This window comes from Geotrypetes seraphini, chromosome 2 (genome assembly GCF_902459505.1).
Source record: "Geotrypetes seraphini chromosome 2, aGeoSer1.1, whole genome shotgun sequence".
Lineage (NCBI taxonomy): Eukaryota > Metazoa > Chordata > Amphibia > Gymnophiona > Dermophiidae > Geotrypetes > Geotrypetes seraphini.
This window is the reverse complement of record NC_047085.1, coordinates 254,247,013-254,259,829: the sequence shown is the minus strand read 5'-3', so window position 1 is coordinate 254,259,829 and position 12,817 is coordinate 254,247,013. Positions and strand designations below refer to the sequence as shown.

The 12,817-nt window shown below is 44.7% G+C and overlaps 2 protein-coding genes across 4 annotated transcripts in view; both read left to right on the top strand.

Annotated features, from left to right (window-relative positions):
- Positions 1-12,817, top strand: part of SGSM3 (small G protein signaling modulator 3) — a 201,667-nt gene that overhangs the window by 20,510 nt on the left and 168,340 nt on the right. Inside the window, exon 1 of one of the 3 annotated variants that reach the window (XM_033929413.1) lies at positions 3,479-3,547. The exons of 1 other annotated variant lie outside the window; for it this stretch is intronic. The gene's annotated coding sequence lies outside the window, so the exon portion shown is untranslated. Of the gene's footprint in view, positions 1-3,478; positions 3,548-3,631; positions 3,704-12,817 lie in introns of those variants that run through there. One more of the 3 variants, XM_033929414.1, reaches the window with a different exon arrangement.
- ADSL (adenylosuccinate lyase) overlaps positions 1-12,817 on the top strand; it is a 145,659-nt gene that overhangs the window by 104,673 nt on the left and 28,169 nt on the right. The window lies entirely within an intron of this gene.

Genomic DNA, 12,817 nt, shown 5'->3' with positions numbered 1-12,817 from the left:
ATTTTTGTCCCTCCTAACATTTTTGTCAGAGATCCTCGGGCTCTTTCTCCAAAATATCCCAGGGATACAGTCCCTGTGCCAACTTTTCCAATTCCAGCCAACATCTAGATACCGGGCGACTAAGGTTCCTAAACAACCCTTCAGAGGGCCATGCGGGACATCATTCAGGAGGGGCACAAAGTTTTCTTTTGTCTGCCTCCGGGTTTGTTTTTGGACTCGCTGGCACGTCGGCCAGCAAAGGAGTCAAAGGTCTGCACTACTTTGCAGCATCTCTTCAACATCTGAGCAATAAAGTACCTGTTTCAGACCATGGCTCAAGCTTCTGCAGATTCTCTTTATAATTCATCATGCCATGGTACGAATGGAGGACTAGAGGCCCCTTTTGGATCTCATGTCAATCTCGCTTCCTGCGTATTCCTTATTTCCAAATGGAAACCATGAGCACAGTCATTGTTGCTGTCTTCTGGAGAGTTCTGGCGTCCTTGAATTTTGAAGAGGCTTTCATCCATATTCCAGTATTTCTGGAGCATTGCAGATTTCTGCGTTTCCATGTTCTGCAACAGCATTTCTAGTTCACAGTTCTCTCTTTTGGCCTTGTGACAGTGCCCTGTACTTTCACTAAAATGATGGTAGTTGTGGTGGCTTTTCTTTGCAGGCAGGGTGTTCTGGTTCCTCCTTATTTGGATGATTGGTTGATCTGGGCTCTGTTTTGACAGGAGTGCGAAAGTATGGTGGAGACAGTATTATCTCTGCTATAGGCTTTCGGTTGGATTATCAACTTCCAGGAGAGCCAGTGGATGCCATCCCAGTCCTTGAAGTTTCTGGGCCTTCTTTTCAACATCCAACAGTGTCATATGTTCTCCGGAAACAAGCAGGGGATATGCAGGCACCCTTGTTTAAATACTCTGAGCCTGTGTGTCGGTGCTTTCCTCTGGCTTTTGGCTTACTGAGCATGTGTAGGATACCCTACAACTGGAGCCTCTCCCCTCATCCTGTCAGCTTTTTCTTCAACCGCTCCTGTACAATATATACAGTTTTTAAAACGGCTTAAATACTGCGGCCTTTAAGTCCGCAAAAACATCTTTTTTCCTTCAAGGCTGTTGACATGGACAGCAGCGCGCTCTTCCCTTCGCACCGGAACTATAACAAAGGTGTTGAGACCACCAACTTCGCCGCTTGCTCCCTTCCCCCAGGGAGTGAAGCTCAGTGCAGCCAGCAGAGAAGAAAAAACTGGCAGTTACGGAAGGACATAAAAAGAAGCCTCTCCAGAGGAGTGATACTCCCTCTCCACTAGCAGCAACTTTAGTGGCACATCCCTCACAGAAAGCCATGGGGATACCGCTGTTAACAGAGGATGTTTCAGGGAAGGCTCCCGGGAGCTCAGTTGTGGCTTTACTGTCCTCTCCCAGCTCCATGCTGAAAGATTGGGCTGCAACCTTGAAAACTACATTAAAATTGGTAAAAACCCATGCTAAGACTAAACGGGTTGCCTCTCCGGCTCCTTTGGACCATGTCCAGGTACCATCTAAATGTCTTACTCTGCCTGTTTTAGCTCCAGAACCTCCTTTTCAGGGCTCTGAATTTATTCTGTCACTTTCTAATTTTTTTAATCTTTTACAAAAGTTTATGCAGGATAGTGCTGCTTTACTTCAGTCGTCTTCTCCTGCTGTTCCTCTCCTTGAACTACAGCAGTGCCCTGCTTATGTGGAACAACTTTCATCAGGCAATCCTGTTTTATCAAACTCTGTTGGTATTCCTCAGAGCATGGATTGGGGTACCTGCACCCCCATCTGTTTACCTCCAGTGCAGGCAGATTCTCCTAAAGATTGGTCAGATCATAAGGATGTCCTTGTATCAACCTGTGATCAGCCTTTTTTTTTTTTTTTTTAACCTCTTATGCAGCCAGTCCCAACAGAGGAGTTTCCTTATCCTAAGTTCTTGCAAAAGGTTTCCACTATTCTGCCCACAGGGAGTGAGGATTTTCAAGCTATGCTTCAGTCTTGTAAAACTTAAAGGAAATTATTTCATTGCCAGTACATCAGATATTACAAGACCTACAACTGGCTAACTGGCAAAAACCCCTATCAGTCTCCATAGCTTCTAAGAGACTTGAATTAAAGTAAAAGGTGAAAGAGGCACCTGGTCATGACTTGCTTCAACTTCCCACCATTGTGTAGTCTTGGAGTCAGCTATTAAGAAATCAAAAGTATCAAAATTTCCTGCTAATGCTCCCCCAGGAAAAGATTGTCATCTCCTAGATTCCGCTGGCAGCAAAGTATATCAGGGCTCTATGCTTTCATCTAGGATTATGCCTCATCAGCTTCAAATCCTGCATTTTTAACATTCAGTCCTTCAACTTGAAACTGCTTCTCCTCATGCCATTCCAAATATTCATGTAGAACATCAAGAGTCTACTTACCACTTAAAACCAACTATGATGCCTATGATATAATAACTAGAACTGCAGCAAATGGCTACACCTACCTGACGCACCTCATGGCCAAGAGATAATGAAGGGAATAGACTTAGTAGATAAAGACAGGTTGTTGTCCCTCCAAGGTAGAGAGAACAAAAGGGTACTCTAAAGGTAAAAGGGGATAGATTCCATACAAATGTAAGGAAATGCTTCTTCACCCAGAGTGGTAGAAATCTGGAACGGTCTTTCGGAGGCTGTTATAGGGGAAAAACACCCTCCAGGCATTCAAGACAAAGTTAGACAAGTTCCTGGGAACCAGAACGTACAAAGGTAAGGCTAGTCTCAGGGCACTGGTCTTTGACCTAAGGGCTGCCGCGTGAGCGGACTGTTGGGCACGATGGACCACTGGTCTGCCCCAGCAGCGGCAATTCTTATGTATTAGACCTCAGAGAAGACCTCCATGACAAGTTGGCAGATGCTCCCTGTTTAGGAGACAGCTTGTTTGGAGAAAAGGTATAAGCCTCCTGGTGCTAGTTTTGTAAAAAGGGGGATTAAATTGCTACACTCAGTATACATGGCTAAAATGGTATGATCACTTGTTAGTTTATTTTAGATCATGGAAACAGATGTTAAATAAAACAGCAGAAAGATTGACGTGATACCTTTTATATTGGACTAATTTAATCCAAAGAACCATATAAGGGAGACCTTTCAGGCAGTTGGCTTAAGTTATATTCAGAATAGCTTTAATTTCACACGCTACCTACACCCTAGGCTGGCCCTCAGTTTGGCCTTAACTTTATGTTTAAAATTATTTGCAGAACCAGATGTAGAAAAGATGACTTATGCATAAGCTTCGATACCGTTCTTATAACTCCCTGTTTCACTATTTAACACCATTTGGTTAATAATCAGACAGCAGATATCAACCCCCCACCCCGATCTCCTGGCAAGTGGGTGGGGCGATCTCTACGTACAGCTACCTAGCTGCGCGTGAAGGTCCGCCCACGCATGCGCCAGTAGTTCTGTCTTCCTCTGACGCATTTCCGACTAGACGGGACGCGTCAGAGGGGGGACGGGCAGAGCAGAAGGAAGGCTTCGGGGTTGGAGGTGGATGAGCTTGGTTTGATGGTAAGAGGGAGGGAGGGGGAGGGCAGCCCGGTGTGTCAGAGTGAGGGCAGCCGAGTAGCTTTTTATTCCCCGCGTCGGCATTCCAGTGGCCAGCCTTCCTCAGTCAATTATTCTAGCTTTTGCCTGTGCCTTTGATCCGCGACCTACGGAATATAGGTGAGGCTGGTGGTAATAACTTCTCTGCTGCTCTGTTGTGAGCCGCTCAATCTGATGGGCATGCATAAAAGAAATCACTTTCTCCTTTTGTTTAGGGTGTAGTCACCTGCCTTGTCGCTGCTCTTGGGGGAGAGGGGCAGGACCTTGCTCAATTCACTTTGTGTTCAATGCTGTCCATTGCATTTAGTGCTGCTTCTGTTGAGGTCTGGTGATTTTCCTAATTGATTGATTTAGTTAGTTGTGAAATTTAATGTATTTAACAAAACGTGAGCATAATGGAAGCGGTATTAGACGTTTTCTGTCAAACGGAGTTCAATTACAGAATTGTAAAACAACCCCTTTCTTCCCACCCCCTTGTTTCAGGATGAAGGTTTTGAATCTAAGGTTAGTCTAAGCTGTTTGAGCAGCTACCTGCTTTATTCATGTGATGTCTGGGGTGGGAGGAGGAGATGAAGGTTAGAAAATTGTATTTTGAAAAAACAGCAATAACCTGACACATGGGTTTAAACCTGCTTTTCCCCACTGACTTCCTGTGACTATTCCTTTCTGCTTGATTCTGATTGGGTGTCAGCCCTGATACTGTTTATTCACAGGAAACATTCATGCCCTCTGGGTACTAGAAGTGTATGGCCAGGCCCTCCACCTTATAAAGCTCAATGTGTTTGTGATTGAGCATGGGCAAAAAAGTGCTGGCAAGGCTCCTTTTCTGTAGAGATTTTTTGTGTACAGCTTTTTTTTTTTTTTTTTTTAACATTTTGTAGCTTATTATGAACGCCTGATGAAGGCTTTTGCCAAAACATGGCCTGTGTTTGTGTCCCTTACCTGCACTGCTACAACAAAGAGCTGGCTTTGGTTTCTCACTTTCCTTTGCTGCCTTGATTATTTACATGGAGTTCTTTTGGTTTTTCTCCTTTTCTGCTGTATAGTGCTTTGTACATAACAGTGCCGTATAGCACTTGTTTAAAGAAAAATTATATTTTCTGTGCATTTTATATTTGAAAAACATGCATTTTATATTTGAAAATTCTGTGCATTTTATATTTGAAAAACATGCTCTGCTTTTTCAATGTAAGTTCTGCTGATAACCTGAAACTAGTCTCAATTAAAACCATTCTCAATACTTAAGGACTGGAGGGTGGCCTGAACAACACAGATTTCTGTAAAAAAACAAAACAAATGCCCCAGGAGTGATCTAGAAAGCTGCAGACATAAGAATAGACTTACTGGGTCAGACCAGTTGTCCATCAAGCCCAGTAGCCCGTTCTCATGCTGGCCAATCCAGGTCACTAGTACCTAGCTAAAACCCAAAGATTAGCAACATTCCACGCTACCGATCCAAGGCAAGTAGTGGCTTCCCCCATGTTTTTCTCAATAACAGACTATGGATTTTTCCTCCAGGAACTTGTTCAAACCTTTCTTAAAATCAGCTACGCTATCTGCTGTTTCCACAATCTCTGGCAACACGTTCCAGAACTTAACTATTCTCTGAGTGAAAAAATATTTCCTCCTATTGGTTTTAAAAGTATTTCCCTGTAACTTCATCGAGTATCCCCTAGTCTTTGTAATTTTTGGTGGAGTGAAAAATCGATCCACTTGTACCCGTTTGACTCCACTCAGGATTTTGTAGACTTCAATCATATCTCCCCTCAGCCTTCTCTTTTCCAAGCTGAAAAGCCCTAACCTTTTAGTCTTTCCTCATACAAGAGGAGTTCCATCCCTTTATCATCCTGGTCACTCTTCTTTGAACCTTTTCTAGTGCAGCTATATCTTTCATGAGATAAGGAGACCAGAATTGAATGCAGTACTCAAGGTGAGGTCGCACCATGGAGTGATACAGAGGCATTATAACATTCTTAGTCTTGTTTACCATTCCTTTTTTAATAATTCCTAGCATCTTGTTTGCTTTTTTGGCTGCCACTGCACATTGAGCAGAAGGTTTCATTGTATTGTCTACAATGACACCCAGATCTTGGACGCTAACCCCCAAGGTGGACCCTAGCATCTGGTAACTGTGATTTAGGTTATTCTTCCCAATGTGCATCACTTTGCATTTGTCCACATTAAATTTCATCTGCCACTAAAGATGCTCAGAATTCCAATTTCCTAAGGCTACCTGCAATTTTTCACAATCTGCATGCATTTTAACAACTTTGAATAGTTTAGTATCATCTGAAAATTTAATCACCTCACTCGTCGTTCCAATTTCCAAATCATTTATAAATAAGTTAAATAGCGCCTGTCCCACTACAGATCCCTGCAGCACTCCACTGTTTTCTCTCCTCCTTTGAGAAAAATGGTCATTTAACCCTACCCTGTGTTTTCTATCTGATAACCAATTCCTAATCCACAACTAAGCTTTGCCACCTATCCCATGACTTTTTAATTTTCTTAAGAGCCTCTCATGAGGAACTTTGTCAAAAGCTTTCTTAAAATCTAGATAACACTACATCAACCGGCAGAAGATCCTGATGTCTGTGCTGGTTAAAATGATAGGAAATTGTTAAGAATAAAATTGCTTAATGAGGTGAAGACAACATGAGTTTAGGAGAAATCTTGCTGGTCCTGGGCAGCGTACAATACCGAAGGACTGGAGTTATCCATCTGTGGGTCCATTGTCAGATTAAAGTCCCCTCCTAAAACCAAGGTGTCCTCTACAAAATTGGCCATCAAAAATAAAATAAAAAAATAATCCTTGATTTGAATTAGGCACATAAACATTCACATAAGTATAACAGTTCTGGTAAAGTTGCGCTTTAACCAGGACATGACGTCCTTCCCTATCCCACACTGTAGATGTAATATGCCAGGGCAGACGTTGAGAGATCAGGATGCCCCAACCGTTACTGAGCTATGTTAAGAAGAATCTTTCCTCTTGTCTCTAAATCCCCCCCCCCCCCCCAAGCTAGTTCAGTTAGGTTGCTGCACTCTCCCGGAGAAGACTGTAAGATAAAACATAAACACTACAACCATATAAGTAATAAGTAGTATTACTCAAGTCCAGGAAGCATTTGAAAAAGTTAATTTGAATTATCAAAGGACCCAACAGGGTCCTTACAGTGTCAGAAGCAGATACAGCATTCAAATGCGTGTCAAGGCTCCAGATAAAAAGGCAAGAAAGATGGGAACACCCATGTTACAAGTGCTGGTTATAGAATCACATTTCCACTGAGCTGATCATGGCAAAGGAATCTCCCTGCCGTGATCAGTTTAGTGGCCGTGGCAGGGACACCCCCCCCCTCGAGATATCCTGTGACAGGAGGGATGCCCAGTCCCTCCTGCCGGAATCCCCAAAGCCACCCCTTCCACCCCGGAATGTCTGCACAGGAGGAGAGCCCAATTCCTTCTGCCACCACTCTCCCCGAGACATCCCCCGGCAGGAGGGATGCCCAGTCGCTCCCGCTGGAACCCCTGAAGCTGCCCCCACCCCCCAATGTCAGCAGTAGGAGGAGTGCCTAATTGCTCCTATTGCCACCCCCCACCCCACTCCCAAGATCCCCCAGCAGGAGGGATGCACAGTCCCTCCTGCTGGAATCCCCCCCCCCCCAGATCATCGGCAGGAGGATGCCCACTCCCTCCCGCTGGAACAACCCCTGCAAGCATGCCCACCCTGACCTTCCCCCCCAGCCCACCTGGACCTGGAATGCATTGGGAGTGGCCTAAGACTCAGATTGGCCAGATCTTTTAGATCATTCCCAGTGCATCCCAGAATGCACTGGGAGAGAGGCCTAAAGATTCCAGTTGGCCCAGGTGCCTAAGGCCCCTTCTATGGGTCTTAAGTGCCTGGGCCAATCAGGGCCTTAGGCCCCTCCCAAGTGCATCCCACGAAGCACCGGGAAGGGGAAAGCCCGTCATTCTGTGGAGGCGGGCCTGCCAGCCAGAGGGAATTAGCATTCCTCTGGCCAGCCAATAAAAAAAAGATACTGGTGGGGTCCAAGTGGTCTGGGGAGCATTCAGGGTGAGGACATGCCTTGGGGGGTGGGGGTTCCAACAGGAGGGAGTGGGCATCGCTCCTGCCGATGATCTTGAGGGGGGGGGGTCCAGCAGGAGGGACTGGGTATCCTGAAACTGGATGAATTGTTCAAGTTAAGGAGGACAGCTACCAAAACAGACAACCTAATCTTATAGCAATTTTCCTAGAGGAAACTAAGCTCAGAATATGACAGACTGATTACTTTAGATGTAATGCCTTTAGAATGTACCTGAAATGACCAGTGACCTATAAACTGCTGATTCAGCTCTTTTTAATAGTCAGCCCCTTGTAACCCTGAAAGCAGCTGTTTAGAACTGTGCAGCTTCCTCTGCTCTTCTGGGCTAACACAGTCAGTCTACACCAGTGGTCTCAAACTCAAACCCTCTGCAGGGCCACATTTTGGATTTTTAGGTACTTGGAGGGCCTCAGAAAAAAATAGTTAATGTCTTTTTAAAGAAATAACAATTTTGCATGAGGTAAAACTCTTTATAGTTTAAAAATCTTTCCTTTTGCCTAAGTCTTAATAATATTGTAATTTATAGCTAAAGAGACATATGATCAAGAAACTGTTAGAGGGCCTCAAAATAGTAACTGGCAGGCCGGGCTGCAAGTTTGAGATCACTGGTCTACACTCATTATATAAAATTTTGAAGTTCCATATACCCAATGGTTACAACTATCCAGAATCTATTTGTAAGTGCAAACATTTACTGTCCTGGCTGCATAAATGCTATTTGTAAACCTCATTGATGGTTCTTAAACAGAAAGCTGAAGGCCTAGTTAGGGTGAGGTACTATTTCTAGGCCTTGCTGTTTCCAACTTCATTTGGAAATTTCTGATTGTTGTGCAGCAGCAGCTGTTGATTTATAGAGTACTTAGAAAAGGCAGTCTGGGGAATGAAAGTAAATATTGACAGGGAGAAACCAGATCTCCAGGATGTGCCTCTCCTCTGACTGGTGGTGAGAAGGAGTGAAACAAGGAAAGACGACTTGTTAAGCTGACAGGGAGCCTTTGAAAGATTGAGTGAGAGCTTGAAGTCCCAAGCCTGGTGCTTAGGTTCACCCACATACTACTAAGATTCCTGGTTTTAGAAAGCTGAGAAGGTACACGTCCTTTCAAGGAGCCTCTACTTCTAGTATCTGGTATTCTTCCTTTTCTTAGAACACTGCTTGCTAAAAGTAAATTAATGCAACTCACAATCGAGGAATGCGGAAAACCAGAGCTGCCAGGGCACTATTAACTTGGTACTATTATTTGCTGTCAGTGAGAGATTGTAAGTGCAGCTGTTAAGAAGCCCTACATGGACTCATTGACCTGAGAAATAGATGGGGAAGAATGGATGCTTATCCCAGGATAAGCAGGTAGCATATTGTCACATCCATGGAGCCAGGGTGCGGACAGCTTTAAAAGTGCATAGCCACTTTAAGAACTTGAGAAAGTTCACGAACTGCTCACACTGTGCATGCGCAAGTGGCTTCCCACCTGATGTCCGCTTACGGCTCCTCAATTCTTAGTTTTCTGTGAAGCTAAGAAGTTGTGTTTTTTGAACATTGTTCAGGTTTTTGCCTTCCCGCTCACGTGCCATTTTAGGTTGAAGTTGGGATTTGGGAAAGTTGATTTTGAATCCCAAACTCTGTAGGAACCACGTAGTCCTTTGGGTCGCTACAATAACCCCTTGAGATGTAGAATCTTTGATGAGCCAGTCGTCCAGGTAGGGAAAAACCTGAAGACCATGGTTTCTGAGAGCTGCAGCTACCACTACCAGGCACTTGGTGAACACTCTGGGAGATGAAGCCAGGCCAAAGGGCAGCACTCTGTATTGATAATGCAGATTCCCCACCCGAAATCTGAGATATTGGCAGGAGGCTGGATGAATGGGAATATGAGTATAAGCCTCCTTGAGATCCAGAGAGCACAACCAGTCGTTCTGATCTAGGAGGGGATAAAGGTATGCCAGGGATAACATGCAAAATTTTTCTTTGACTAAAAATTTGTTGAGAGCCCTGAGATCCAGAATGGGTGGCAGATCGCCCGTCTTCTGCAGAACAAGGAAATAACGGGAGTAAAACCCCCCTGTTCTGCTGTTCCAAAGGAACTGGTTCGATGGCATGGAGACAAGCAGAGCTTGAGCTTTCTGAAGAAGAAGGGCAGTCTGGGATGGACTGGAAGGATACTCTCTTGGAGGGAGCTTTGGTGGAACCTGAGTGAAATGAAGAGAGTATCCTTCCTTGATGATTGACAGCACCCAGAGGTCGGATGTAATTGTCTCCTATCGGTGGTAAAAATGATGGAGATGACCTCCAATAGGGGGAAGATAGGACAGAGACAGAACGGTGGAGATCTTAAACAAAACACTACAAATTCAAATGGTACTTTATCTATAAAATATACAAATATTAAAGATCATTTGTAAAGGATCAAAAATAAGCACCGATTTTAAATTCTTTATAAATTTTCATTAAATTCTCTTAGTTGAACTATTGATCTTTTTAGATTAAATTGAATTAGACTTAATCTAATACTAATAGGGCAAACCTCAGACTTAGGAGTATATGTTTCCCAAATTTGGGATTACTCCAAGAGAGAAATAAATTACTCTCCTGCCTCCTTATAACATCACCGGCTGTTGCCCCACCTCCCTACCAGTATAGATTAGTTAAATTAATATTTAATTATCTTCACAAATAAACCTATCTGTCTTAAACAGTCAAAAAGGCTGCGTAGCCTTAGGTGCAGCAGAAGGTTGAGGTTTCTGTTGCTTCCGAGTCTGCTGTTTCTTAGGAGGTGGATGATTGTAAGGAGCCGCTCTCAGAGCAAAACGCCTCTGATAAATAGGAGGAGGGCATGCAGGCTTGGCAGGAACTGGCTTAGGCTTTGGTCTGACAATACAATACATGGTCAGACAATTTCTTAGTGGCTGCCTCAATGGATCATCGAAGAGATCATTGCCTGCACAAGGAACATTTTCCAAGCTGTCCTGAAGATTAGGATCCATGTCAATGGTACGAAGCCAGGCAAGGCGGCGCTTTGCTACAGAACAAGCCACCGCCACCTGGCAGGCAACTCAAAGGCATCGTAAGAAGACTGAAGTAGATGTAATCTGAGTTGTGATAGAGAAGCTAAGACATCTTGAAATTTAAAGTGCTTTTGAGTATCTAAATAATTAAGAAATTTAGGCAAAAGAGCAATGAGGAACTCAAAATAAGTGATAAAATGGAAATTGTAATTAAGGACTTTAGAGAACATCATGGCATTTTGATATATGTGACGTCCGAATTTGTCCATAGTTTTCCCTTCCCTTCCAGGAGGAACAGTAGCATAAACCTTGGAAGGATGAGACTTTTTCAATGATGACTCCACAATTAGGATTGGTGAGATAACTGTGAATTCTCAAAACCTTTGCAATGAAGAGTTTTATATCTGGAGTCCAATTTGCCTGGAACAGCTGGAATTGCATAATGTGTCTCCAGGCATCTGGTAAAAGTCTGAGACAAAAGCTTGTGAAGAGGAAGCTTAAGTGACTCTGCTGGAGGCTGAGGAAGATGCATCACTTCGAGATACTCCTTAGAGTATTTAGAACCAGCATCCAATTGAAGGTCCAAGTCAATAGCCATCTGACGAAGAAAGGAGGAGAAAGATAGTTGATCCGCCAATGCCTTGCCTCGAGAAGGCTCGAGGTTGTCGAGGCAGCCTGGGTCGAAGATGAGGCTTCAAAAGAATAGGGAGACTTGGACGAAGCAATCGAAACCGCTGGGTCCTCGAGGTATGGAAGTGGAGACCTCGATTGAGGAGTCGGTGGTCTAGTAGAACTGAAAGGTGTAGATCGAGGCTTAGTTGAAGAAGGATGCTCTTTGGAAGAAGAGCTATGCCTGGAGGTATGCCTCGATGAAGGCCTCGAACGTCAGTGAGAACGGTGCTTGGAAGCAGATCTTGAAGTTCGAGGAGACTTCGCCCCGGAGATGGAAGCAGTTGATGGCACCAAGCGATGGATGGGGCTGGAAGCTGTGGATCGAAGCTCCAGAGGCTTGATGGAGGAACCTCGATGCACTCCCAAAGACTCTGCTCCTTGTATGGAGTGTGAGGATTCCTGTCGAGGCACTTGCAAAGAATCTGCTCCTTGCTTTAGGTGCATAGATGCCAGACCAGACACTCGCAGAGACTCTGCTCCCTGCATAGAGTGTGTAGCCTCAGTCTGAGGCATAGGAAGAGGCTCGTGAGAGTTTGCAGAATGCCCAGGTTGGATTAGAGAAGCTAGCTTTGATCCCATATTTGTAAAGAACTGAATGAATTGCTACTCTAACGTGGTCTGGAAAGAAGTCGGCAAGGATGGATCCGCGTCTGAAACCGGACCACCTGCTTTGGCTGGAGGTTCCACAGAGGCAGTGGAAATGTGCTTCAACTTGGAAGTCTTAGGCACCTTAAGCACCACCGCTGGAACTTTCTGCTGAGCTATCAGACCTGAGGATACAGGGGAAGATACAGCAGACATCGTCGAGGAAAGAGCCGCTGCAAACGAAGAAGGTCTGATGAGGCTTGAGGTCGAAGCAGTGGAGGCAGGAGGAGCCTTGGTTGAAGGTGAGACCGAGGTCAGCTTCAGAGTCGAGGTTGAATCCATCCCGAAGACCTTCTCCACTGAAAGGAGACGACGTTTAAGGGCTCGAGGTTGAAGAATAGCACAGCGCTTGCACGACTTCGGGTGATGGTCTGGCCCAAGGCACTTGAGGCACTTACTATGTGGGTCCATGAGAGAAATTGCACACTGACACTGGCTACACTTCTTGAAGCCTGTTGTTGGCTGGGACATAGGAGGAAAAACAGCTGCTGCAATGTCTAAGCCCCTGGGCTGCGGCCGAGCGGCCTGGCCCGGCAGCCGAACGGAAGAAATAATTTTTTTTAAATTTAAACAAGAAATAAACTAAATACAACAATTTGTGAAGAAAAACAACACAAACCGTGAGAGAAGGCACGAAGTAAATAAGTTGAACGCACAGAGTCAAAAAGGGACTTCTTGGTTCCGCGGAAAACTGAGAACTTCTAGTTTCTACAAGCAAGTCTACGTGTGAGGCTTCTGCATCGGGGCTCCGTCAGTGACGTCGCCCATATGTGAGAATGGGCTGCCTGCTTGTCCTGGGATAACACCTGCT